Consider the following 27,667-nt stretch of genomic DNA (forward strand, 5'->3'; position numbering starts at 1 on the left):
GGGCAGGTGCGGTGGGAATGCGGGGCCGCGGCGCGAGCGCCCTATTTATAGGCAGCCAGGCTCAAGCAGGTTTGCAAAAGGTCCAAAGTGCAGGTCCCCAGCCCGTCCGGTCCTGTTTGCTTTTCCACACCAGCTCTGGGCCGGAGGAGGGCCAAGAGGGTCTCACCTCAGACTCCTTCAGGCCGGCCTTGCCCATGGGGGCCTTGTGGTCCCGGCCGCAGGAGACAGTTTGCGGGGAAAAAGCCCCTGTCTTCTGGCTCTGACCGTGGGGGCCTTTGGAGAGCCAGTCCTTGGCCGGGATTGGGACATTTTCCTACATTCTTTCCCACTTTAGGTTTCTGTGGAAGGCCAAGTCCTGGCCGGTACCTCTGGCTGTGGGGAGAGAGGAGGAAGAGCAGATGGGGAGGCTCTGAAAGTGACCGGTGTGGTCCCTGCAGGGGGACAGCTGGGCCAGTTGGTGCCCAAGTCCAGCAAAGAGGAGCCGGTGGAGAAGACCAGGCCCACCCCGGGCAGGGCTCCCCAGAAATCTGAGGACTGGGCTTTTCCCAGTGTGCACTGGCCCCTCCGTCTTCTCCAGGGCGGGGAAGCCAGCGAGGGCACATGGAGGAGAAGGCTGGACATGGTGCACCCAGCAGCACCCAGCAGTGCCCAGTGCTCGACTCCGGCCCTCTCCCTCTCTTCCCGGTGCTGCCTGATCCCACAGGGAAGTTTCTTCTGCACGCTGTTCTCCTGCCGGGAAACCTCAGACCAGGGACATTTCCACAGCCCTGGTTTTACTGACCCAGGGTCGGTCCCAAGAGGTTGCTGGTGGCCGGGACTGCCATGGAGAGGATGAATTCTGAGCCGGGAATGTGGGGGGTCAGATGCACACCCAGGAAATGGGGCCACAGCTAGGCGGGATAGAGAAGGTTCACCTGAGGGTCCTAGCTGTGAGGGAGCACAGGAAGGAGCAGGGGCAGGAGCCCTAGGCCCAGCGGAGAGGCGGGGAGGGAGGGCGGGGCAGCCTGTTGCAGAAGCCAGCGCCTTTCGTCACAGCGTCTTCACTCTGATTTATAGGATACATCTGATGTAGCCGGCACCTGTGGGATCGTCGGAACCTTCTGATAGCACACAGGCTGTTCCACAAGAGTCAGCTGTAAACCACACTGGTGTTTGAAGACCAGAGTTCCCTCAGAGGAGACTGGTGAGTGTCACTTGTGTCTCGTTCCCTGCCCCGGGCTGGTTCTTCGTTGGGTGGATGTCATGGAGTCCTCCGCTGACATTGCCCAGACCGCAGCCTTGACCCGTGAAGGATCCGGAAGAGTTAGGCCACTGAAGCCCCATTTCTTTGAGCTTTACGTTTGCATTATTTAGCATGGGTGGACTTTCCACTGGACCTGCACCACTGTGTTTGAGGAAATAGTCCCACTGTGAGCATTTTTGGTTCCAGGGGAATGGGCAAGAGTATCTAAGTGCAGAGAGGCCACAGAGACGGCTAGCATTACTCAACAGCCTTCCCAGCGGGATGGCGGGTACAACCAGTGTCCAACGGTCAGCACAAACACGTGACATAATTGTCACGTGCTTGAAATCAAAAGCGACCCTGATACCTTGGATGTTGGGAAAATTGAGGAATGTTGGGATGCCTGCGAAAGAGCTGTCGCCGTGCCTAATAGAGAGCCCAAGACACCGAAGCCCTGGGTCTGCTTCCCTTTCTTATCCTGGTGACCCCTGGAAAGTGTCCCGGCTGGGCCCGGCTCTGTAGGGATCCTGCAGTGGGTTCCAGCACAGCAGCACTTCGAGCAAATGGCAAGCTGCTGGCTGAGTCCACTCAGACACCGGGGCTTGAGACGCGGAGTTTTCTGAAACATCAGAGGCTACACAGATCCTGAAGCTACTCTACTATATACTGTCTGGCTAGGTATCTGCCTTTGTCCCTTTTCCTGTAAGTGGAACTTTGCTCAGGTGATTCTAGTACACAGGTTCGCAGTTTCAAGGGACATCAGCCAATTTTCAGAGCACCGTCAAGCAGATGCAGGAGTCAGGAGGTCACTTCTCACTGAAGAGAGAAAATCCTGGTCCCGAGAGGTTTGGTTTTGGAAGCCAGAGAGGTACTGGACTCAGGAGGAGCTGGGATGAGCCCTAGCTGTTTCCTGGGAGCTCTGTAAATTGGGTTAAGCCTAGCAAGGTTTCCCTGTGCTTACAGGAGTCACGGCCTCAGGCTCCTGGGAACCTCAGAAAGAGTGAGTAAAGACAGTGATGTGAGCCACAAAGACACCTGGAGGACAGAAGGCTCCCCGTGAAGAGTAAGTCGTCATTCCAACAGAGGTGTTTGTCTGGCGTTCACTTGAGTGAGTTAACTACAACCTCCAGACAAACGGAGGCAAACAGAACGTGAGTAGGAAATCCAGGCCCAGGAAGAGGGGCGGGGTGAAACAGGACGGGGGCGGCAGTGAGTCCCTGTGACCCAGCGTCCTTCGGGCTCTGATGGTTGCTCAGATTTCTGGCATTTGATGTCTCGGTCCTTTCTGAGGTGAACTGAGGCCTCACCAAGGCAGGCAGGCTGGGGACTGCCATTTCACTGTCACACAGGCTGTTGCTAGGGTTTGTCAGCTAGTCTCCGGCTTTATCAGATTGTGAATACAAAGTCCTGTTGGGGCGAACCATGGATCTGAGTAATCGCAGGACTCTCCCATCAGAAAGACGCCTGACCCGTGGAATTCCAAGGAGTTAGATCATGCCAAGCACCCCAGTTACGGTCTCAGAAAAAAAGTCTTCCTTCTGCTTACCTGCAGCTGGCTGGAAGGTTCTGGTCAAGTTCAGAAAACCATGAAAACGATTAAAGGTCCCCAGCAGCCCAGCGTTCGGAGTTTGGTGTAGTGTGCACACTGAAGTAGGGACTCCGTACATACCTTGCTGAGTAGAATGAGTGGAACCACGCCATTTCAATTCACCACATTGCTTCCGGGATGTTTATGTACAGTGCCCATGTTGCTACATAAATGTTTTCAGTGACATCAAGCGAGGACATACAATCTGATACAAATTATTCCCAGCCATGCTATTCAAAAAAACTCATCTGGCAAATAGGGACTGGTACTGACAGTGATTAATTGGCGTATCTCTTTTGTGCTGCTGACAGCATTATAATTGCGAATGATGCCCAGAGGCTAGAAAGTAAATTTCAAGAGCTGCAGACAGAAGAGCACCCAGCACAGTCTGCACACGCCAATGACAAAACACGTGTGCTCACACATGCACACACACGAGATGTCCAGATAAAAACGGTGCCTTTAGGTGAACGGCTCAAGAGGAAGGTGGTGAGGTGGGTTGGTGTTACATGGGTGCATTCAGGTGAATCATGATCAGTCTCCCACAAGGGAAGAAGGGACATCCCTGCTCTGTCATTCTGCTTCCCAAGAGATAAATTTGGAGTGTGGAGCGGCAGTTCCTCCTGGGGAGAGAAGTCAGAGGTCTGCAGATTTCAGGGTGCAGTAAGGTGCTCTGTGTAAGGATCACTGCTCCCTTGACTGCGAAGATCATTCTGCCACCCTCCCACGACCGGCTTCAGTCCCGTGTCCTCCTGGAATCTCTTCTCGTGACCAGCCAGCTAGCTTCATGGTTGCTGAGCTGGCCTCCTATCTGTTGGTTTCTGTAAAGAATCACAAAGAGTTTTTGTGTATCCTTGTTAACTGGAACTTATATTTTTTCTGGTGATATTATTTAATTTTCACCTGTTTACATGTGACCTTGCCAATGAGAGAGAGAGGTGTGGGGTCAAGAACCACATGTGGTTTGCACTTTTGTCTCCCTGCTTTGTAACTCCTCGTGCTGAGGAGTAAACATCGCGATCGTAATGTCGTGTGGTCCTGGTGAGACGGTTTTCTGCCTGGGAGCCTTCATTTTTGCTCTCGGGAGTTGCTGGATATGTTTATGCCTGAATGTAGAATGCGTGGTGACCTTGTCAGGATCTGTAACCAGGGAATCACAGGACCCTGTCTAAGGCTGTGATGAGCGCGGGACTGGACTTCTTGGCCCATCCGAGCTCTGGATCCCATGACTCCGTGGAAACAAACACTTCGATGCACAGGGCCTGAACCTCACGGTGGGCAGGAGCTTTGGCTGAGGACTCAGGATCATGAGCAGGATGGATTTTCTAGAGACCACCACCTCTTCAGAGACCCAGGCTTATGCTGCCCAGAAAGTAGAAAACCTCCCTTCCTTAAACAGATTTCTAAATATGAAGGCAAACCCTCCTGGGGGACAGGAGAGCACCGAGTCACCCTCTGCGGCCATTCTTCCTCAAGCCTAACTTTAGGCTTCCTCTCGCTTGCCACCTCAGACAAGCTTCCTGGGTATAACTTGATGCTACCAGCTGTTCCTTATTAATGATTTAAAAAGGTTTTCTTAATATTTCCACAAGACCAAGCCCGGATACTGACGGAAGCCAGCCAGATGGGTCCCAAGTCTCTCCACTCTCTCCACAGATTCTGGAGCCCTGAGCCCTCCTCTCCAGAGATTCAGGATGAGGAGAAAGGCAGCGTAGCACATCACGGTCCATCTCTAGTGTGGCGGAGGGCCTGGGAAATGTCCACGAGCTGGACTGCAGGGCCCAGTGTGGTCCCCTGGTCCTGGAAGGTGACCGAGCCGTCTTGGATAGGGGCAGCATTCAGGCTGTTGGAGAGAGTGCACTGCTGACAGCCGTGGCAGGAGGTGGAGGCTGTGCTTGGTGCACCTGACAGCTTCTTAGGACTCAGCCTGGACTGGAGCGCAGGAAGAAGCTGGCTGAAGTGAGGTGAGGGACCGCCAAGGAACAGTTTGCTGTATCTGGGCCAGCACAGAGCTGCCAGGCTAATTAGAATCCGTGATTTAACTGGGGGTCACTGTGACACTGCCTACGATGTACTTGGCACCAAATGTAGGACATATGGCAAGAAAACGGGATCCTGCAGAAGCCAGGAGGACAGAGTGGGCTGTCCTTGTCAGGAGCTGGGCACAGAGGTGTGGGAAGCGGAGTTCAGTCTCAGACCCAGCTCTAGACCGAAAGAGGCTTCATTTTATAAATAGAGAAGCTAAGAGCTAGACAGCCTGAAGCTGTTTTTTCTTTTACATTTTTGGTTTTGTTTTAAAGATTTCTCTGTGACAAGGATGGAGGTCTCATAGATTATTAATTTTTCATTTTACAGCAGAGTGTTTTTCTCCTATAATTGTACAAAGTCTATATTGACTTCATAAAATGGTCGAGAGAGCGTTGAAAACGATAGATCTTTGACATCAGTTCCTTTATTGCTCATCAAAAGTGAATTTAGCTGATTTTGTTGGGGTGTGTGTAGAATAAATGCTTCTAGGTAGCTAATTACATGGGATCACAGGGTTCAGGGACTGAGGGGCAATGAGGACGTATGGTGAACAGAGCAGAGCGCCTAGACGAGGGATCAGTGCAGTGAGCTAACGCTGTGGGGGCGGAGCAAGCAAGGGTCCGGACGGAAAACCTCTCCATGCGTCTCTCTGCAGAGCGCCAGAGGGAGCCTGCAAATAGATGCGCACCGTGGGGTCCTATATCTCAGTCTCGGCCTCCCTGTCCCCTCTGGGTCACAAGCCAGCCGTGACAGGGAAAGCCGGAAGCCGTATTGAGTGGAACTTTGTTTCCAACCCATCTTCACCTGTCTCCTAGAGTCGAGACCGAACTGTGTCATTCAAGCAATAACATATCATCCTCACCACTGTGCACTTTGTTTTTGAAATGTGCTTTGTATATGTAGAACATCCGCTGAAAAAGTGCAGGAAAACTGAGAGCTTCGGTTTTCTGACCCGCGGAGAACCAGACGCCTGAAGGCGAGGGCGGGAGGAAGACTCTTCGAGTTTCTCGTTTCAGTGTTTGACAGTTTGGAACATGAATATTTGAAGTCTTTATAAACGAGAAAGCATGTGTGCCCACGAGTGTGCTAAAAGCCACTCTCCATCGCCTGTTTCCTTATGTCTTGGTCTTATGTCAGCATTACTGGGAAGTGCTGGGAATTACGGGGACATTGGGTCCCTGGAGGTCGTCCTCAGCTGGATGGGCAGAGCCCAGCGTCCTCCTCTCCCTGGGTGGGTACAAGCTCTTCCCCACCCCTACCCCTGCCGGAGGGGCACAGTCTGCCACTCTCACCAAGCCAGGCCAAGGCTTCCCATGCCCAAGTCTTTGAAGTTCCAAATCTATGACCAATTAAACCTTTGCCCTTTTGTAGTTCGCTCCCTCAGGTGTTTTGTTGCAGTTATACAACGTTGACTAATAAAGTGGTCAAAGCAGAAAGTGCTCAGAACTTTGCTGTTTAGAGTCAAGGCTCCTTTGTCCTTCCTTTTTAAAACAGTGGCATTTTTCTTTCTAATCAACTGACTTTTGCAAATAATGGCCACCTTTGCTGTTCCAAGGTCTCCATTGGAAAGGGGCTTTTAAAAATTTAATTTTATTGATATATTTTTAATGTACATTATGATCATATTCACCATAGGGAATTTGTACCTGTACATAATATATCTTAATTCTTTTTGGTCCTCATTTCCATGAGTAATCTCAAGAGTAATAAAAATACCTGCTGCAAGCATTAATCAACAATTATAAGTAGTTCTCCTTTTCAGTGGAAGAGAACTTTTAAAAAGCAATTTTATTAGGAAAAATTCACATACCCTAAAATATTTGTGGTGTACAATTCAGTGATTTTCAGTACATTCACAGAACCATGAAATCATCAGAATAATAAGTCCTAGAATATTTTCATCACTTCAGAAAGAAATCTGGCACCAAGTAGTCATTGCTCTTTAGTCCCTGTTCCTCAGGTTGTAGGTTGACTGTGTCTAGATTTGTCTCTTTTTGAAATTTTTATAAATGGGGCCATATAATGTATAGTTTTCTGTGAGTGTCCTTTTTCACGTAGTATATTTTTGTCATGGGTCATCTTTGTTGTGGCATTTTGACCCTATTTTTAAAAAACTTTCATATTTTTTAGTATGATACAAGTAGAGATTGATGAAGAAAATGTAAAAAGCAGTGTTCTTACTCCTATGAAAAAGCAAAACAAGTAATTAGAGAATAAGTCTACTTAACACACTCTGTCTCATGATCTTAAAAGTGGATTATATGCTTCTCAGAGTATGAGTCATAGTAAAAAAAGTGTACAAAAAAGGAACAAAAAAATAAAAGGTGAAAACTTTCTTTTCAATGCATGAAGAGAAATTGGTAGCATAAATAAAACAAATTAGTATATATCTTCAAATATTTATGCAACAACAGAATATATATATATATATATGTTTATATGGTTTCTCACTTAAGAGACGCTATTGGTGTTTAAGCTTTTATGTCTGATGTATTGCATGTAGCATTATGCTCTCTAGTTGCCTCCGTTTGTTCACTAATGCCTCACGTTTATCCTTCTTCATGGCAGAGTAGTATTCTGCTGGGTAAAAATGCACAGTTTCCTTATCCACTCGTGTGTTGGTATATATATATGTTTATATGGTTTCTCACTTAAGAGACGCTATTGGTGTTTAAGCTTTTATGTCTGATGTATTGCATGTAGCATTATGCTCTCTAGTTGCCTCCGTTTGTTCACTAATGCCTCACGTTTATCCTTCTTCATGGCAGAGTAGTATTCTGCTGGGTAAAAATGCACAGTTTCCTTATCCACTCGTGTGTTGGTGGTCATGTAGGCTGCTTACAAGATCTAGCTGTTATAAATCGAGCTGTACACGGGAATATCATGTACCCTGTAATATGATGACCTTGACTGTTTCGGGAAGACACCTAGAAGGGGGCCAGCTGAGTCAAATGAAATTTCTGTTTTTAGATTTTTGAGGACTCTCCACACTGGTTTCCATAGTGGCTGTCCTCGTTTGCAAAGATATTCCATTGCGTGGATGTACTGTATTTTATTAACCTCTTCGTCCACTGATGGACTCTTGTGTGGTTTCCACCTACTGGCTCTTTTGAATCACACTGCCGTAAACAGTTGTGTTAAAACTTTCTCATGTGGGCCTATTTACCTTTGTCTTACCTATTCACCCAGGAGCACAACTGCTAGGAATGTGGCAATGTACTGTTTAATCATTCAGGAGTTTCAGACTGTTTTCCAAAGTGTCTGTACCATTTTAAGTCAGCACCAGCAGTGTCTGAAGATTTCTGTCCCCTCATGTCCTTGCTGCTCATCTTTTTCACGACAGCCATGCTGGACTTGAAGCAGTTGGCAGGTGGTTTTGATTTGCCTTTCCGTGGGGCTGATACTGGTAGGCATCTTTAAGTGCTCTTACTGGCAATCTGTGTATCTCCTCGGGAGAAATATCTATTCAAATCCTTTGGATTTTGAATTGTTTAGTTAGGCTGTTTGGGTTTTTAATTATTAAGCTGTAAGAGTTCTTATCTATTTTGTACATAATTCCCTTATCAGATACAGGATTTACAGATATTTTGACTAGTTGCATGAGCTGTCGTTTTGCTTTTCCTGTAAGTGAGCCTGTAATTTTTATGAAATGCACTGTATTTTCGCCTCTGCTGCTTGTCCATTTGGTGGCATATTGATAAAACCATTGACTAAATCAAAGTTAGGAAAACTTGCTCTTATATTTTCTTCTAGAAGGTTTATAGTGTTAGACCTTATGTGGAACTCCGCAGTCCATTTTGAGTTAAGTTTTGTGTGTAGAGGCCTCATTCTGAGCCTTCCTTTTGGACAGTTGTAGGTTCAGTGAACCTATCAGTGGTCCTGAGTTACCTCTGTTTTCTCCTTACTCAGGGTGTGACCACTCCCTGAGACAGTGACATTGGTTTTACTGCTTAATGAGCATGATTAGTCCTTATCAAGGTCTGTTCCTCCCTGGTGCTTTCCGGGGCATTGCTGGTCAGTGGGGCTGAGAGCTGCAGTCCCGGAGCAGACAGCTCTGAGTCCTTTGCAGGACAGGAAAAGATTTCCTTGGTTTTTGAAACTGAAATCTCCAGCTTTGCTTAGAGTCCACAATGCCCGGGAACCATTCCTACCTTTTCCTTTGGAAGGTATTTGTGGTTTGAGAAATAAAGCCCTCAAAACAGCTCAGTGTATTTTATAGGAAACACAAAAATAGTAACAACACAAAGATAAATAAATAAATTGACCTCTGACAACTTAGGACAATCGCTTTTGGTGTGAGGGAGAAGATCAAAAGTTGGGTGTGGAGCCAGGGAGTAAGTAAGGAAACCACACAATAGCAAGACAAGACAGGGCCCCAACGGAACGATCGGCCACCACAGACATGGGCAAGTGAGTTGTTCATCTCTGTCTCTTCGGCAGGATCAAAGAAACAGCCGTCAGTCAGTTGTGTCATGTATTTAAAAATGCTAACAAAAGCATCCGAAAATGGGTCAAGCTTTGTAATCACTGTCAAAAATGGCATTATTAAGTATTTGGAAGAAATACCCTGCAACGTGGCTATTTTAACAACCGTTTCCCATAAACCAGAAACAGAAGATGAAGCTCTCTATAAGACTTCAAATTTTATTGTCCTCACTATACAAGGATGACTCTAAATATGTATGGAAATTAACTACATAACACAAAAACAGTGCCTCGGGGCACACACACACTTCCCTCTATCTGAGGAAACGAGCAGGCATCTTATTAGTCAGAGATGAAGGCCTGTGATTCCTCATGGTTTGTAAAGGACTTCATGATTCTTCTAATCCCAGTAACTCTGCTCATCATTGGCAAAACGCCTCCAACTCCCGGGGAGCTAAACAACACTTTAGGATCCCCCGACGTGTAAATGGAGGATCTAGAATTTACACACGGGCTTTCTGACTTTGTGTCCCTGCATGTCACACTCCGCCATCCTGAATCTCAACGAGAGGGTTAGGAGATTGGAAACTTGTAAGTAAAACGGGAAGGCCTGGGCCAGAGCTGGCTCCCACGGAGGACACTGGAGAGGCAGCACGGCAGTGCTGTGGAGAGGACGGGCTGAGGCGCTTCCCTGTCGTGCAGCTGTGACAGTGTCCAGACCTCTGCCAAAATGTGTTCGGGGGAGAAGCTGACAGAGGTGGAAATTCCTGCAGCTGCTTCTCTCTAGACCTGTTCTTAATGTAAATGCTACTTATTTCAATTTTCCCTTCCAAATGTGCCTCATGCATTTCCAGCAAGTAGGTAAGTGAGAAGCCAGCGTGCACAGTTCAGCTCTTTCCCCAAGGTTATCCTATACTCGTCCCATGTTGCTTGCTAGCTGTGGTAGTTAAACCTATCTGAGGAATAGTAATCTGCAATGTGAGACACTCGTCACATCCCAGAAAATCCCAGAGAATGAGTCAGGATGAGCCCATCCTCTCATTCTGAGCCAGGGGTGGCCTCCCAACTGGGAAGACCTCCCAACTGGGGAAACCTGAGCTCACAGCATGCTGTGCTGCTGGTCGGCCCTTGGGCAGAGGTGCAGGCCGTACAGGCCATTCGATCTGGACAAGGCCGGTCAAAAATGGTGAACGGTAGCAGTGAACTCAGAGCCATCTATTCCTCGTGACTCCTGTGTGTCTTCAGCCTGGGTGTCTTAGTTGGAAGTGGTGACGGATGCTTGGTTTACCCAGATAATTCGTTACTTTCTCCTCACTTCTTTCATAATGTAGATGTGTGTCCTTGTGAGAAGGGAAATGAGTTACTTGCTCCCTGCTGGACAGAGAGGCCAGAAGACAGAGAGTGAGAGTCAACACCTGCAGTTTCCAAGCCCTGTCCTGGGGGGACCTGACCCTCACCCTCAGTAGGGACCAGCTGCCCCTGTGTCGGGCCTGGCGGCCCCTGCTGACCTCCTTCTGTGCAGGGAGGGGCGTGTCCTGGAGGGGCCTTTCCTTCCCACCCTCCGCTGCCCTCTCTTGCTCTCTCAGTTGCCCAAGCCTGGCCCTCATCTCCGCTCTCTTCACCAGTGTCACCACCCTGTCCTTCCTTGTCTCCACGGGCTCTCCTGCCCCACATGTCCAGGATGACTCATGTTCAGAGTTACCGCAGGGCCGGGGATGCTGACATGGACGGAATGCTCCGGCGACTCTCAGCCGGTGCGTTAGTCAGCTCTGCTGCTGTGACACCGTGCGAGGACGGACAGCAGGAGTTTATTCCTCCTTACTCTGGAAGTCCACTATGACTGCATCGGGAGGGTTGGTTTACTTCGCCTCTTCTGCCCTTGGTTAGCGGATCACCATGCGGCCTACCCCTGTGCTTGTCTGTGCTAAATCCCTCCTTATGAGGACACCACACACTGGAGGGGACCTGCTCTGCTGACCCCTTCTAACTTATTTACCCCCGAAGACCCTGTCTCCAGATACAGACAGCACTGAACACCTGCCTTCTCACGGTGTCTTCGGGTGGAGGGAGGAGGAAGGAGAAGAGGGCTCTCTGATGTCTCCGGCATCACTCGTGACTGCGCTTAAAGCTACCTAAGGCCCAGAGGCCGCATCTCCACATACGACTCATATCAGAGGCCAGGGCTGCAGTACCTAGATTTTTCAGGGGACAGCTGAACCTGTAACATCCTCAACGCAGACTTTACAAAGGAAGTAGAGCTCGCTAGAGTGAACAGTGGTATAGGCCTCGAGAGAAGGGCTTTGGAAAGCTTCTCGCGGACTGTCAGCGCTTACCGACCAGGGGCTGCTGTCTGAGCAATCTCGACACGGCCTCCCAATGCGTGGCTTCCACTTGTACAGAGGCTTTCTGAGATGGGTTGGGGCTGAGGGGACAGCTGTGTGGAAGGGTGCTGCCGGGGACACCTCTAGGGCACTTCACTGGGTCCTTGGTTCTTCAGGCTGGGGGCCTCGTGGCCCTGTGGTGTTCATTTAGGGTGGGGCAAGCCCAGAGAACAGCTGGCCCAGGACACAGAGATAACCCAGGAAGGACAAGGATAACATTTGCTGACTTTGTCCTTTGGAGGCTATTTTTCTCCAAGTAGAACAAAGTCTCCAGGGGATGAAAGGTAGGCTCCCAGGGAGCTGTGAACTCCCCAGTCCCTTCAGCTCAAGAGAAAACACAGCCACCGACCTTGGTTTAATCAGGAAGGGAGGATTAGTGCTCCAATACTGCGAATGCCATGGTTAGGAGCCATGAAAAATAGAGGTGTCGCTTGCAAGAGAAAAACAAACAAAATCTAGAAGTTCGAAGAGGTTCACTTACAAGAGATTTCGGGCTCGTTCAAAGAATGGCCGGAAGAAATATTTTTGGATATTTATTTAAGAGATTTTTAAAAGCATCAGCTAGAAATAGCATGTTTGGCACAAAAAATGTCAAAATAAGACAAAAATAATATTATATTACTTTCTTGAGTAGTGATTGAAACCAACAATTGTTTGATTCCGTTAAGTTCAGAGAATTTACTCTGTGAGATTTCAAGATTTTAAAAGTTTTATGAGGTTTGTTTATGTCCTGTATCTGTGAATGTTTCATGAGCACTTGATAAAATGTATATTCTTCTGAGTTCGGTGTAGTTTTCTATAAATATTAATTACCTCCTGTCGGTTGATGGTGGTGTTGAAGTTTTTTTACATTCTGGCTGATTTGTTCTGTGAACTGCTGATAGTAGGGTATTGAAGATCCAAACTTTAAATTATTATCATTATTGTATTATTATTATTATTATTTTGGTACCGGGGATCGAACTCGGGTCCTTGTGCTTGTGATGCAGGCGGCGGAACCACTGAGCTAAATCGCAGGCCCCCAAACTATAAATTAAATAGGAGTACAAAACCAAGAAAAAAATCATAAGGCTTCCTAGTGTCAATCAAGCAGGGAATTAGTAGAAAAACATTTATTGACTGTTTTCTGCATACTTCGCTTTACACCAGGTGCTGAGAGAAAGGTTTGGGCTTATCTGGGTGGACCCCACGTACTCAGGCTCATGCTCAGACACCAAATGGCTTTCTACAGATAGTTCCTTGTACGTGACTCATCTGATTAGCCAGACTGGGTTTGTGGTAACTGCTTGGAGCGATAAGAAGGAAGACAGAGCTTTCCCAGGTTGGTGGTCTAGGGAATGACTCACTTTGAGAAGAACTTTTCAGAGCTGGTACCAATGCTTCCTTTGCTCAGGTGTCTCATTTTAAAAAGCTTAATCACAGGGCCTATCTCAATCCACATATATGTTCCTAATATATGTATGTATATATATTGACTGTCAAGACTCTTGTGAGCCAGGGCAAGGCTTTTGGAATTCTCTATCATCAAGAAGTTTTACTGAGGAATTCCAAAGATAGATAAATCCCACAGAAACAAGAACATTTAAATAGAGCAAAAGAAGCACAGAAAAGAGAGAGGCCAGGAGGACAAGAAGAGACACAGGAGAGAAGAAAGGAGCCACCCCTGCCACCCTCGCCCTGCCTAGAAGAATGGGACCTGGGGCTGATGTCCATGCTTTTGCTCTGCCTGGGCCCTGATCCCCACAGCAAGTCTCAGGCAACTCCCCGGGGCGCTGTTCTTCACTGTCCCTCAAGTCAAGGAGGCCCTTCCTGCGTTCAGCCTGCTCCCGCTATGTTCAGCAAGTCCCTGAGCTCCGTGCCTTAAATTACAAGTTCTGTCCAACTAGCATGTAGACCAGTGGTCGAGCATCCTGTACTTTTTCCTTCTTTTATTCTATTGGCACATTTTAGATATTAATAATAATATTAATAATAGGGAATTTGTACCTGTACACGATATATCTTGCTTCTTTTTTTTCCATTCCCCTTTCCTTCCTTCAGTCCCTCTCCTCTTTATTTACAAAAGATTTGCTTCCATGTTTTCCTTCATTTTTTCTTTTTCCTTTACCCTTCCCCTCTCCCTTGTTCTCCATCGCATTTGGACATTTTCTTTCCATTTCCATAATATTCATTGTACATTTCTGGTTCTTATTTACATTTTTGATTTCTCCCACCAGAGAAACCCTGTATGCCTGATTTATTTCACTTAAGAGTATGGTCTCAAAGTGCATCCACTTAGTTAGAAATGTCTCAAGCTCATCCTTCTCTATGGCAAAGTAGTGCTCTACTGTGTGAAAAGGGCCACATCTTCATCCAGTCATCCGTTGATGGACAGTTGGATTGTTTCCAAGACTGAGCTATTACACACAGTGCCACTATAAACATGGGCGAGCATACGTCACTGTGGCATGATGCCGTTAACTATTTCAGGAAGACACCAAGAAGGGCAATAGCTGCCTTGAATTGAACCTCTGGTTGCAGCGTTTTGAGGAATGGCCACACTGATTTCCACAGTGGTTGCACCAGTCTGTACGCCCACCAATGGTAGGGAAGGATTCCTTTCCCCCCACAGCCCTTCCAGCACTGGTTATTGGTTGTTTTCTTGATAATAGCTATTCTTCCTGGAGTGACATAGAATCTATGTTGTTTCAATTTGTATTTCTCAAATGACCAGTGATATTGAGCATTTTTTCATTTATTTGCTGTTTCTAATCCTTCATCTGAGAAGTGTCTATTCAATTCATATGCCCATTATTGAATTGGGTCTTTAAATTTGAGTGGTCTGATTTTTTTGAGTTTTTTATATATTTTAAATATTAGTCCTTTAGCTGAGGAAAACCGGCAAAAATTTTTTCCAACATATGTGTTGTCTATTCACTCTGTTGGTTTCTTTTGCTGTGCAAAACTTTCTAATAAGATGAGATCCCACTTGCTGATTTTGTGTGATATTTCCTGTGTGATTGGGGTTTTGTTCATAAAATGTTTGCCCACACCAATGTCTTCAAGAGTTCTACCTGTTTCATTTTCCAGCAGATTTAGTGTTTCTGTTTTAATATGTAGATCTTTGATCCACTTCAATTTTAGTTTAGTGCATGGTGGGAGATATGGGTCTAGTTTTAATTTTCATCAGGTAGAAAACCAGTTATTCCAGCACCATTTATTAAAGAAGCTACCTTCTTTCAGTAAATGTGTTTGGCTCCTTTGTCAAATATAAGGTAGCTGAATATGTTTGGAGTAGTTTGTGTGTCTTCTAATCTGTTCTGTTGTTCTTCTGGTCTTTTATTTTCTTTTTAATTTTAGTACCATGCTGTTTTTATCACAGTAGCTTTGTTGTATAATTTAAGCCAAGGATTGTGATGACTCTGGCCTTGCCTTTGTTGCCAAGAATTGCTTTAACTATTCTAGTTCTCTTCTGGTTCCAAATTAATTTTAGGATTGTTTTCTCTAATTCTGTGAGATATGCTATTGGAATTTTCATTGAGATTGCATTAAATCTGTATAACAATTTTGGAAGTATGTCCATTTTCACTATATTAGTTCTTCCTATCCAAGAACAAGAGATATCACTACATTTTCTGATATCCTCTTCTATCTCATTTTCCAGAATACTATAGTTTTCAATGTAGAGGTCTTTTACTTTCATTAGATAGCTTCCTAGGTATTTAATTTTTTTGGATGTTAATGTCAAAGATGTTGTTTGCTTAATTTTTTCTCTCAGTGAGTTTATTTGTGTACAACAATGATATTGACTTTCAAGTGTTCACTTTGTATCCAGATATAAAACTGAATTTTTAAATTAAATCTAGAAGTATGTTGGTAGAGATTTTGGGATCTTCTATGTAGAGTATCATGTCATCTGCAAATAATGACAATTTAGCTTCTTTCTTATCCTTACTGTCTTTATTTCTTTCTCTTCCCTGATTGCTCTAACTAATGTTACCAGAACTATATTGAATAAAAGTGGTGACAGTGGACATTCTTGTCTTGTTCCTGTTTATAGAGTGAAAGCTTTCAGTTATTGTCCATGTTGGCTATTGGTTTGTCATAGATGGCTTTTATCAGATTGAGATAAAGACCATCTATTCCAATTTTTTGTAGGATTTTTGTCATGAATAGATATTGGATTTTGTCAAATGCTTTTTCTGCATCTTTTGAGATGATCATGTGGTTTTTGTCCTTGGCTCTGTTAATATAGTGCATTACATTTATTCATTGGTGTATGTTGAAATCCCTGCATCCCTGGGATGAATCGTACTTAGTCATAATGTATAATCTCCTTGATGATTTGCTGCATTCTATTTGCCAGTATCCTATTGAGAATTTTTGCATCTATGTTCATGGGAGAGATTGGCCTATGGCTCTCTTTCTTGGTTGGATCCTTCTGTGGTTTTAGTATCAGGATAATGCTTGCTTTTAGGAATGAATTTGGGAGTATTGTTTCTCTTTCAATTTCATTAAAGCGTCTGAGAACTATCAGCATAAGATCTTCTCTAAATTTCTTGTAGAATTCAGCACCTAATACACCAGAGCCTCAGTTTTTCTTTGTTGGTAGGTTTTTAATTACATCTTCAATTTCATTGACTGACATTGGTTTATTTAGAAATTTTCTATCTTCTTAATTCAGTTTTGTTAATTCATATGTATCTAGGAATCTGTCCATTTCTTCTGTTTTCCATCTTATTAGAATACAGGTTCTCAAAGTAGGTGTTGATGATCTTCTGGATTTCTATAGGATCTGTTGTGATTTCATCCTTTTAATTTCTAATTGCATGAATTTGATTCTTTTCTTTCCATTTTTTGGATAAAACTGGGTAAGGATTTATCAATTTCATTTAATTTTTCAAAGAATCAATTCGTCAACTCATTGATTCTTTGTGTTGTTTTCCTAGTCTCCATTGAATTAATTTCTACTCTGATTTTTATAATTTCCTCCCTTGTATGAGCTTTGGGATTGACTTATTTTTCTTTTTCTGCAAACTTAAGGTTCAATATTAGGTTGTTTATTTGGCCTTGCTCTATTTTTCTGTTATAGGAATTGACCACTACAAATTTCCCTTGTAGGGATGCTTTCGTTGCATCCCATACATTCCAATTTGTTTTATTTGCATTATCATTTAATTGTAGAAACTGTCTGATTTCTTCTTTAATTTCATCTGTGACCTATTAGTTGTTCAGGAAGGTGTTACTTAATTTCCGTGTGCTCATAAAGTTCTTGTGGCTTTTTTTTTTTTGCCATTGATTTCCAATTTCATTGCACTGTGGTCTGATAATACGCATGGGATAATTTCAATTCCTTTGCATTTAATTAAGCATGTTCTATGGGCTAGTATGTGGTCTATTTTAGAGAATTTACCGTGTACAACTGAGATGAATTGTATTCTTATGCTGTGGGGTGGAACACTCTGCATCCATTAAGTCCAATTTTTCGAAAGTTTGGTTCAGTTCTGATATTTAATTGTTGATTTTTTAATTTAGTTGGCCTCTTTGTGACAGTGGAGAATTGAGATTCTCCTATTATAACTGATTTTTCATGTCTGTTAATATTTGATTTTTTATGTCTTAATATTTGTTTTATATAGTTGGTTTTGCTGGTATTTGGTGCATATATATTTATGATTCTTATCTCTTTCTCTTACATCACTCCATTTACAAGGATGTACTAATCTTTGCTGTCTCTCTTAATCAGTCTTGGCTTGAAATCCACTTTGTCTGCAAATAGAATAGCTACCTCTGCTTTTTTCTAGGTTCCTATTGCATAGAGAATTGTTTTTCACCCTTTGATTTTCCTATGAATTTCTGTTTGAATTAAATGTGTTTCTTGTGTGCATATTGTTAGACCTTGCTGCTGCTTCTTTTCTTCTCCTTCTCCTTCCTCTTCTTCTACCGGGGATCGAACTCAGGTCCTTGTGCTTGCATGGCAGGTGGCAGAACCACTAAGCTAAATCCCTGGCCCTAGACCTTGCTTCTTGATCCATTCTGAAAGTCTGTTTCTTTTGATTAGTGAAATAAGACCATTATCATAGATGGTTATAACTGACATGGATTGACTTGTCTTTATTATGTTATTTTCCTGTTGTTGAAATTATTTCCAATTTGATTTTTTTCTCTAGCTTTGTTCATCTGCTTTGTTACTTCTGCTATTACCACTTCAGAGAGTCCAGGTGGGTGGCTTTTGGATTGCTCCACCTCAGTGCCCCCTGGTTTTGTCTTTGGTGAGCTGTAAGTCTGGGGTTGAATTTTTCTTAAGTGACTTCTCATTTTGTATTTTTAAGAAATGTAAACCCTGGGTTGATGCTTATAAATTGCTTATGGCCAGTAGCTTTATTACCAGTATTTAGAATCTTAGAAAATGACTACTTCTCAGAGATGTCTTCCAGGTGTAATTGGATTTTGGGTTTTGAGTCTGTTGCAAGATCCTACCTCTTCAATTTGCTAAGGATGAGAAGATTCTGCCTACTTTTTCTAGCCCCTGGTCCTTTGGCAATGGCCTGTAGAATTGTTTATGACCCTTGGGCAATCTCTGTCTTGGCATACCAGGAACAACAACTGATTAGAATAATTATGCCACCTTGGCTAAAGTAGTACAATCAGCTATAACAGTAGCATCAATGTAGCCTAGAAAATGTCAAACTGTGGTAGCTGCCACCTTTAACTGTGTGAAGTAGATTTATGGTTATATAACAAATTCTAAAACAAACCAGAAAATTGTATATAGTAAATCAGCCCTCAGTAGGGTGATTTTTACCCTCAGAGGAGAAAATCTAAAGGGGATTGGTGGAAAATGGTGAAATAAAAGAGAAAGATGTAATTAGAAACAAGGCTGAAGGAAGATTATATAAACATTGTGAAACTGGTGAAGACAGGAGGGAAAGAGAGAAGGAGGAAATAAAAATAGGAATAAGACAGAACAACAATAAAACTGGAAACTTTTCATACTCATAAAAAAGAACAAACCCACAAGAAAGACAAAACAAAACAAAACAAAAGCAAGAAAAGAAAGAAATGTCCACTCCAAGATGTGTCTCTGAGGTCACTGATAGACAAAGTAGTCAGACAGACTCCAAATCCATGTTGCTTAATCCCAGCAAGCCAGCTGTAGCTTTATGAAGGGGTGGGGGGGGTAATCCCAGTAAGTCTGCACTTTTAGTTCCACTGAAGTTCAAGCTGGTTTTTGGCTCTGAGGCTGAAACCTGATTTGTTCAGTCTATAACACTCCATGTGTCTCCCACTGGCTTGAACTCAGCTCATTCATATATCAGAAGCCACTTTTTTCCATAAGGATGAAGTGAATTAACACAGATTAACAGCATCTGGTGGTGTGAGGCTCTGTGCTAGAGCTCCACTTTTGGATGGCTGATGTGCTACCTGGCACCTGCTAGCCCCTCTTCTGTTATCCTCTGCTTTACCCAGGATAGAGTTTCACTGGAAACACAAGGGTTTATCTATTAGTTTGAAATGTACATGACATTGCACTTTTATAAGGTGCAAATTATTGAATATTGAAAATCTGCTATGGTTCAACCTAAAATAAGTAACACTCTTGGCATAAAACCTGCCTCAGACAACTTCCACCTAATTTTATGATTCATGACCTCAACCTCCCTTTTGGAGGACCATCCTTATAGCTATGTGAGTTCCCCAGAGCCTGGCATCATCCATTTTTCCATGTCACTCCTTCTATTGGTCTCTAAAATAATAATAATTAATAGTAATAGTATAAGGTCCCGTATATCTGAAGGCTATATATGAGAGTGCCAAAGGCAGCAGAAATTGCCCCAACTTGGAATAGCTTTGCTGAAATTTCAGCCTTCATATGATGGTATAGTTATTAAATAGGATACACATAGCTGTGCAGTTGTTTTTTGATGTCCATATAGCTTATGAAAATGAATGATAATCTCTAAGTATCAGAAGTTGTCACTTTGTACCATCAGATATTTATGTGGTACAGAGCAGCCTGGAGTACGTGTAGCTGGTAGTGCACGTCGTCTGGAGACTGGATTTGACTCACACATTCATGACAATTACAACAGGCACTTCTTTTCACTCAGCATGAGAAGAGCACAGCAACGGTTAATAAAAAGGAAACACTCCTTAAACACGTGAAAAGACACACTCAATCTTACAACAATCATCATAATTACTCTTGGCTGTCACACGGTAGATTTCTTAGGAGCTGGGGGGCGCTGGGGATGGAGGGGTAAGAAGGGGAGGACCAACTCTCCGCCTAGTCTCATTTCTCTGGAATCACTGGCACTTGTTTTTCCAACCGCACTTCTTGGATTCAAGGTAAAGCTTCTTCCACGGGTCAGTTACAAACAGCAAGCTCACCTTGCATTTCCATGCCTGGTGGTCTTTCCTATAACTGTCCTCTTCCTGTCAGGGGTTCTGTCGTGAACATCCTGAGTACTGAGCACAGTTCTATCTGTATGGGAAATCTGACACCATCTTTGCCCTTCTAAAAATTAGAACAGTAAGAAGAAAAAGCTCCTGCTTTTTTGTGCTGTTGTTAGTTAAGAATTTAGAGGTCCGTTTTTCCCCCCTTTGTATTTGGGGGATTTGGGTAAATAGCCAAGGAGTTGACTCTGACAATCAGAGGGAAATGGAGAGGATATCACTTTGCTATAACTCACTGCTTTTCTGGCAATAAAGTCATATGGATAAGATCCATTTGCCAAAGGCAACTCCACTGGACACATGGAACCTTCGCTCTCCCTGTCCTTTTTGTGGGAAGGGTGCTGGGGTGAATATCTCCCTGGGCTCTGAGAACTCTCACAGAGAGGCATCTGTGTGAGAGGACAGGAATCACTCTGCTCAGACAGAACTCATGGTGGTCACAAGTGCTGAGTGATAGGAAAACACAGTGAATGACGGGCAGTTTATTTCACCCCACCCTGACTACTGAACTTCCTCCCAAGGTTGGCAGATACACTTTTCCCATCTAGCTTTGCTTGTGGCCTGCTCAGAAGACCCTGTGGATTTCCTTTCAATCCTGTGATTTGAATCTGTTGACATGGTTCAGCAACAGAGTGCTTGCTCTACCCGTGTGGCTGTTCCCACCCTGTTTCTGCAGGTTCTGATTTACCTGTGGAGCTTTCTTTCTTCTCTGTACAGGCTCTGCTCCCATCCACAGCTTGGTTACTCTGAGCCTTGGAATTGGGAGGGTGTTCATCCTGCTTTAGGACTCACTGATCAGCAGAAGCATGGGTAAATTGTTCATCCTCAACCACCTTAGTACTTTGAGGGATTTGAGAACAGTCTTGTTCAATGTTGCCTTTGCTGTTTCCTAACTTTGTGCCCTGGAGATATACAATACATGGTTAAAAATTGCAGTGAATGTTAAAACCATTTTATAAAAGTTTGTTCTGGAAATCCTCTTTATGTCTTTATGAAGTGTTAAAAAAATACATTCAATGCTATTACCGAGAGCCATGCAACGGAAAGTCAGGTTATTAAAAACATTACAGAGTCTTCCTCCTTCTCAAAGTGAAAATGACCACAAAAGGTAAATGTTTTGAATCCATTCAGGATGTCGATGTGGTCATAATAGTGAAGCTAGACCCTCACAAGAGAAGACTTCCAGAATAGCTGTACGAAGTGGCAAGGATGATGGGATGGGATAAATATGTTGGAAACGAAGCGGGTATTTTGAGGGAGATTAATAGCAAATGTTTTCCACTTCAACAATTTTTTAATTTAAACACTCCCTGTGTTTTTGACCACACTACAGACTTGGCTTCTCTGGCCTTCAGTTCTTCTCACTTGTACAACGAAGTTGATAATATCATTTACCTCATGACAGTTATGAGGGTCAAATGAACTAATAAATGTAAAATGCTTAGAGCAATGCCTGGAACACAGTGAATGCTCAATGAATGTTAAATATTATCTCTCAAAGTTGTTCTGCAGATTATCTAGGAAAGCTTATATAAGAAGGATTGGAATCATGCCTATAGTATGCTGTTTGCTTATACAATCTGCAAAGTCTCTGTTATTTAAGAAAATAAATTTTTGAGATGGAATTGCTAAAGATCACCCTCTATTTCCCTGAAAGCTTCTCTATCCATATTTTTCCGTTTTTTTTCACATCCATTCATTTCCAACTCAGTGCAATTTAGTGTGGGCCCTCTACCACTCAGAAACACCCACACCAACTTGTCAGTGTTGCTAAAAGCTCACTGAACAAATCCAGGAGCAGCAGCTCGATCATTTCTCTGCCTGACCTAACTATGGCTTTTCTTTTCTAACTGGCAAAAGTCTAACTAGTGTATATAAATGTTCAATGTCAATTATCAGACAGATGCAAATAAAAACCAGAACAAGACATCATTTTACCCCCAGTTAGATTGGCTGTCCTCACAAAGGCACAAAACGACGAGTACTGGTGAGGAAGTAGAGCGAGAGGAGCTCTTACTGCGGGCGTGAGCATACACTGTGAGTGGGACACAATAGAACGGTTACTGTAGGAAACACTGCGGCCCTCTGCAGCATTTGGTCGGCATCGCCTCTTTCTCAGGAACACTCTCAGCCCCCGTGATCTTCTAGTCCTTTCCCGCCTGGCGTAGAGGATGGTTGCAGCCTACCTTACAACTCTTGCTCTATTCATGCTTTCCACATTCCTCTGCCCCTGGGCTCTGCCCTTGCAACTCCTTACCTCATCTATTCCACACTTGCAACTTCTCGCTATGTGCTGCTGATGGCTCCACATTCATATCCTCAGCCCAGTTTCTCTTCTCCGGGCTCCTCCTCTAACAATTACCGTGGCCAATCAAACATACCTAACTGGATGTCATGAGGCATCTCAAAGGGCCGTGTTAAAAACTAAATACATCATCTTATGCATGCTTGATGCTAAATAAACCTCTTCCCCATGCACCTCTCCCATTTCAGTAAGTGAGGCTGCTGCCTTCCCTGTGTCCACACAAGAGTCACAGTGCTCACCATGGTCCTGTCACTTGGATACTCCGCTGCCCCATTACCCAAGAACCTAGGAAGCCTGCTTTCTACACATTTCCTCCACTTGTTCCTCCAGCCCTTTGCTATGGCCACTGATGTGAACTTGTGCCTTTTGCACCCTTGCAACAGCCTCCCTGCAGTACTCCAGCTGTAGTCACACTTGATATTTTGTAGTTCTGTAGCTAGTTCAACTGTCTCCCCACCCCAAGTCCTTGAAAATGCCTATCTCTCTGGTTGGAATGTTGGACAAACAAAATTCTCCTGATAGTTTTTTTTTCTGATGACTGTAGCATATTTAATTGCTACTTGTAATGCTGCTCACGTGCTCTTTGTGTTTCTGTCACAGAAATATCTGACTTTGCTGCATCTGTTCATCCGACTTTCTTGGCGCTAGGCACACGACGTTTGTGTCTGGCATAATGTTTCACAAATATTTCCAATATGATGTGTTTAATGAGTGAATAAATGAATGTGCTGAACAAATGTTTCCTGTCTTCTGTATTTTAGTGTGGTAAGGAACTTCTTTCTTCATCTTTGGTGACAAAAATTTAACCGCATCGTGATTGATGGTGATTCATAACTTAATGCTCGTTGTCATTATAACAGTGTCCCCTTTACAAACTTCAGCTGTCTATAAAAAGTGACAAGTGTTTTTCCATTCATGGCAATCCATGGTCAAATTACCCTTCGAATTAAATCACAGAATTGTTAGGGACACTTCCTCAGTGCACAGCTAAATCTGAAATTTAATAAGGCATTGGCATTTTAAAAGTGCAGTTTCCTTTTTATGTAACATGCATTTGAAAGATTATCAAAGATAGAAATTGAATGATTATCTGCCATTCACTTTTTTAAAGATCTCTCTCTCTCTCTCTGCATTCATCCATAAATCTCAAAACATTTGAGAGCTATGATTTTGTCCAGCAATTTCACTTCTGGATATTTATCCAAAAGAATTGGAATTCGAATCTTGCAGAGACATTTGCATTCCCAAGTTCACTGCAGTATTATTCACAATTGCCACGGTATGGAAACAACCTAAATGCCCATCGACAGATGCACGGATAAAGAAAATGTGACATAAACAAATAATAGAATACAACTCAGCCTTAAAACAGGAGGAAGTTCTACAGCATGCAACAGCATGGATCATAGTAAGTGAAATGAGCCAGTCACCAGAAGACAAGTGCTGTGTAATTCCACTTACAATATGGCATCTAAAATAGTCAAACATGTAGGCTTAGAATGGAATGGTGGTGGCAAGAGGTTTGGGTGAAGGGAAAAATGAGTTTCTTCTAATCACCGGGCTCATCAAGTATGGTAGATAAATGCTATATATACCGCTCTGCAGTGTTGTACCCATCATCAATAATAATGCATTAGATGCTTAAACATTTGAATACGGATCTCATTTCAAATGTTTTTTTTTTAACCATAATACAGTACAACATTTAGAGAATTTTGAAAGAAAATTCACATTATAATGCAATATACAGTGTTTAGTTATTTCTACTGTCTGGCAAGACTTAACGTAGACCTGTGTTTCTGTTGAGTTATTGAAATCCTTTCTGGAGCTACACTTTATGAAACATTGTTATAGTCCAAGAAAAGCACAGAGTCCACTTTTTAATTTTTTTCATATGATTTAGCAATGACATCAAATTTTCACTGTAATAAAATTATTTGGAATTAAAAAAATAAAATAGTTTAGAATTGGATATGTAAATTCTCTGGTCCATAGACCACTGGCTCACCCTTTAACAGAACATATCAGTTAGTAACAATAAAACTTAAAGCTGTGAAGAGTAAAATGCATCTCTCATTTTCCAGCAATCTAACAAATGTCACTAAGCCAACTTTAATCATCTTTCCCATTATCATTGAAACGTGTATTTGAAATACAGCACCATAACCTAAATGGGTATTTTTAAATTGTCATATTATATTTTCACTGGCCATAAAGTTGATACTATTTGCTAATATCTTCACAGCCAATAAGATTTTACTTTATATGAATCTTGCACAACGATCCCAAGTCACCATTACATAACTGAAGACACATGATATGGTTAATTATTAACGCTCCCTGTCTTTCTTTGCTGTCTGAGTAGTGATGCAGTTATGAGAGAAATAGTTGCTGATTTAGAATAGTGAGGAGAAATCGAGGGCGACTTAGTTTTTCTGAAATCCAACTTTTTCTCTTGTCAGAGCATCACTTTTAGTGGATAAGCTAGTTTTACTAATGTTAGTTACCTGTGAGAAACTGGGTATTGGAAATGACTGGAATCCGAGGAGACCCATTTATTGGTGTGGCTTTCTTGCTGCTTATTTATTTATTAATTAGGTGAGGTATTATGATACAAAAAGCCAGAAGTAATTTCAGTTTAGGTCTGGAATTTACTTTGTTTAAATTTGGCAAAGCCACAAGTTGTGAAATTAAGCTACAGTTAATCTTCTGATGAAACACCCAGATTTAGATTGCACAATGATTTAAAGGTTGTTTAGTAATGTAGAGTACAAGTTTTGTAGGTAAACTACTGTTCCCTCAGTTCCTCAGCAAAAGGGCTGTCTCTCTTACCACAAAAGAAAAGATAACCAACACTATAATTTCCAAGAAAAAAAATTTAGATTTGTTCATGTTCAAATTTTAAAAAGTTAGATTGTGTTAGTTAAGATGGGCCTCTCAATTGCAATAAGCCAGCTTGGGAAGAATCTTACTGCCTGCGGGGTCTGATGAAAGCCAACATAGCGCCCTGTCTCTGTATCAGCGAGCGTCACACGGGCAGAATCCGGCACGGGGCTGTCTACCCTCTGCCCTGCTTTGCAGAGCAAATCGTTTCCAGTGTCCTTGTGCTCACGTGCTGCTGTGCAAGGATAGGAACGGGACGCTTGCACAAACATCGTGAGAAGTAGTGACATACGACCCGTACTTCCTGGAAAATGCAGGTGGGGCATTAGTTTCGGCCGAAGCTTTCTAACTGGTCTCCCACTGGGCGTACGTGCGGACGAAGGGGGAACAGTGATCCGTACACGCTGCAAACTGCTTACTTGTCAGGTAGACGCTGGAGCAGTCAACCCGATTAAGAAATAAAACAGCTTCTGTAATTCTAAAGACATTTTTCGTCCTTTTTATCCAGGGTGATAAGACTTCTTCTTACTATGAGAATATATAAAAATTATAGTTGAACCTGATCACTTACGGTTTTGACTTCACAGCCCTTTGATAATCTGATGTAAGCTAGAGCCATCCTCTTATAAAAACTTACAAGAGTCCAGAAAGCATCGCACAGACCTGCGGGAGGTTGTAAGGCCCGAAACCCATCCACAGACCCAGCCCCTCCTTCCCCGAGGTGTTCGCTGAGGGCCAGAGGATCAGGAGTGTGCGCCCCTCGGCCGTATCCATAGTCCCCTTCCTGGCTCAGGGACTGACCTGCAGCTGGCTTCCAGACACTATGGGGACAAGTAATTTCCTAGGGGCTGGATGTTTGGAAGTGCAGGGAACTTGGTGGCACAGTGAAAAACCCACAAACCTAGTCAAACATCTGCAGGGGCTCTGATGGCTCCCACCCATGTCTATTCTCCACTTTGAGGAAAGGAGTCCTCTGGGACGACCGGAAAAGCTGGAAACATCACCAGTGCCAGGCACAGGTGGCAATGAACAAGTCTCTCCCTCTTATCCAGCACAAGCAAGGACCCCCACCCCACCCGCCGGCCTCCCGGGTGAGTCCAGAGTGAGGGCACTGCTGTCAAGATCATTCTGGTTTTGGCTCTCCTGTTCGTGATGTTAGAATACTGGATGTGAGAATATCACTTTCCTTCCGTAAGTAGTGTGGCTAACTGCTCTGGTATCCTGAACAAATCTCTGGAGGGAGCTCAGAATCAGTGCTGAATCACCGTTGCAGAACACATGGTCTCAGCAGGGAATTTGTACTCTGGAACTAATATAAGAAATGGCTTCGGTTTTCTTCATTTTCCACTCTTAGACTCAGATCATCTTTGGGGTGAGGAGAGCATTACTCCGGAGACAGGGGAGAGGGGGAGAGAGAGAGAGAAGAAACTCCTCTAGCTGTGGGTCTCTCCATGTTTGCAGGGTATTTCTAGGCCAGCCCAATCGTGTGACAAGTCTTCTGCCTTTATCTCTGACCCAGGGTCCCACCTTGCCTTAACTGTGTCCTACAGAGCAGCGGTAACAGGTCACACAATAGGATGTGTCACTGTGAAGTCATCAGTGCCAATATCAAGTCTCTGCGAGATGCTCTGGTGACAAAGGTCCCCTCGAGCACAGAACCTTAAGGACACAAATGTGACACATCTGCATAAAAGCTCCCTTCTCCCACTGTTCCGTCTCCAGCCTCTCGCCTTTGCTGACTTGTGGTTGTGTTAAGTGACTGGCCAAGGCCAGAGATGAGGCAAGGGAGAGGACATCCAGGCTATGCTGCTGAGTGTTTTAGGAGCGATAAATCAGGCAGGATACAGCTCATGGACACAGGAGACTGGCAAGATGTCCGAGCTATTGTACACTGCTTCCCTTCCCACCTATCAAGCAGCTACCTCTACAGCTCGTGGGAGCTGCTCAAACAGAACACGCTCTCTCCCCGTCTCCGCTCAGCCTCCATTCCTCTCTCTTGCTTCCTCTTGTTTTGTTTCTCCGTGAGTCGAGCTACACCCTTTCTTTAAGGTTTGCAAAGAATGGAGCTTTCGGCCATGTTCTCTCCTATCCCAGCTCTGCCTCCCCTTCTGTAGTTTCCTGTTACTGAAGACTGATTATTACCTGGTGTGGCATTTAAATATACTCAGTGCTTTCTAGTTATCTCTGGCCATTCTTTGTCCTTGACTTTTAAAGCAAGGTGTCCATGGGTACTGTCCCTGGGAGACAGGCAAGAACTACTAGACCTAGTGAGTTAATAACTCAACTACTGCATTATAAAGGGGGTAGGAAATCTGGATCCAAATAATCTTGTGAGCCTCCTCAGCAGTTTTCAGACTTTTTGAAATTGACTCACTAAAAAAAAAAAAAAAAAAAAAAAA

At 43.7% G+C, this 27,667-nt stretch overlaps 1 protein-coding gene across 21 annotated transcripts in view; it reads left to right on the top strand.

Moving 5' to 3' along the window:
• Positions 1 to 17: 17 nt before the first annotated feature.
• Tdrd15 (tudor domain containing 15) overlaps positions 18 to 27,667 on the top strand; it is a 160,508-nt gene continuing 132,858 nt past the window's right edge. For 3 of the 21 annotated variants that reach the window (XR_002025150.1, XR_004516994.1, XR_004517002.1), the window contains exons 1-2: positions 18 to 1,183; positions 2,186 to 2,373. The gene's annotated coding sequence lies outside the window, so the exon portion shown is untranslated. The other 18 variants (XR_779002.2, XR_004517001.1, XR_004516996.1 and 15 more) reach the window with 14 other exon arrangements.

The sequence above is a fragment of the Fukomys damarensis genome, unplaced genomic scaffold (genome assembly GCF_012274545.1).
Source record: "Fukomys damarensis isolate Sample0158 unplaced genomic scaffold, DMR_v1.0_HiC HiC_scaffold_2, whole genome shotgun sequence".
NCBI classification, from domain to species: domain Eukaryota; kingdom Metazoa; phylum Chordata; class Mammalia; order Rodentia; family Bathyergidae; genus Fukomys; species Fukomys damarensis.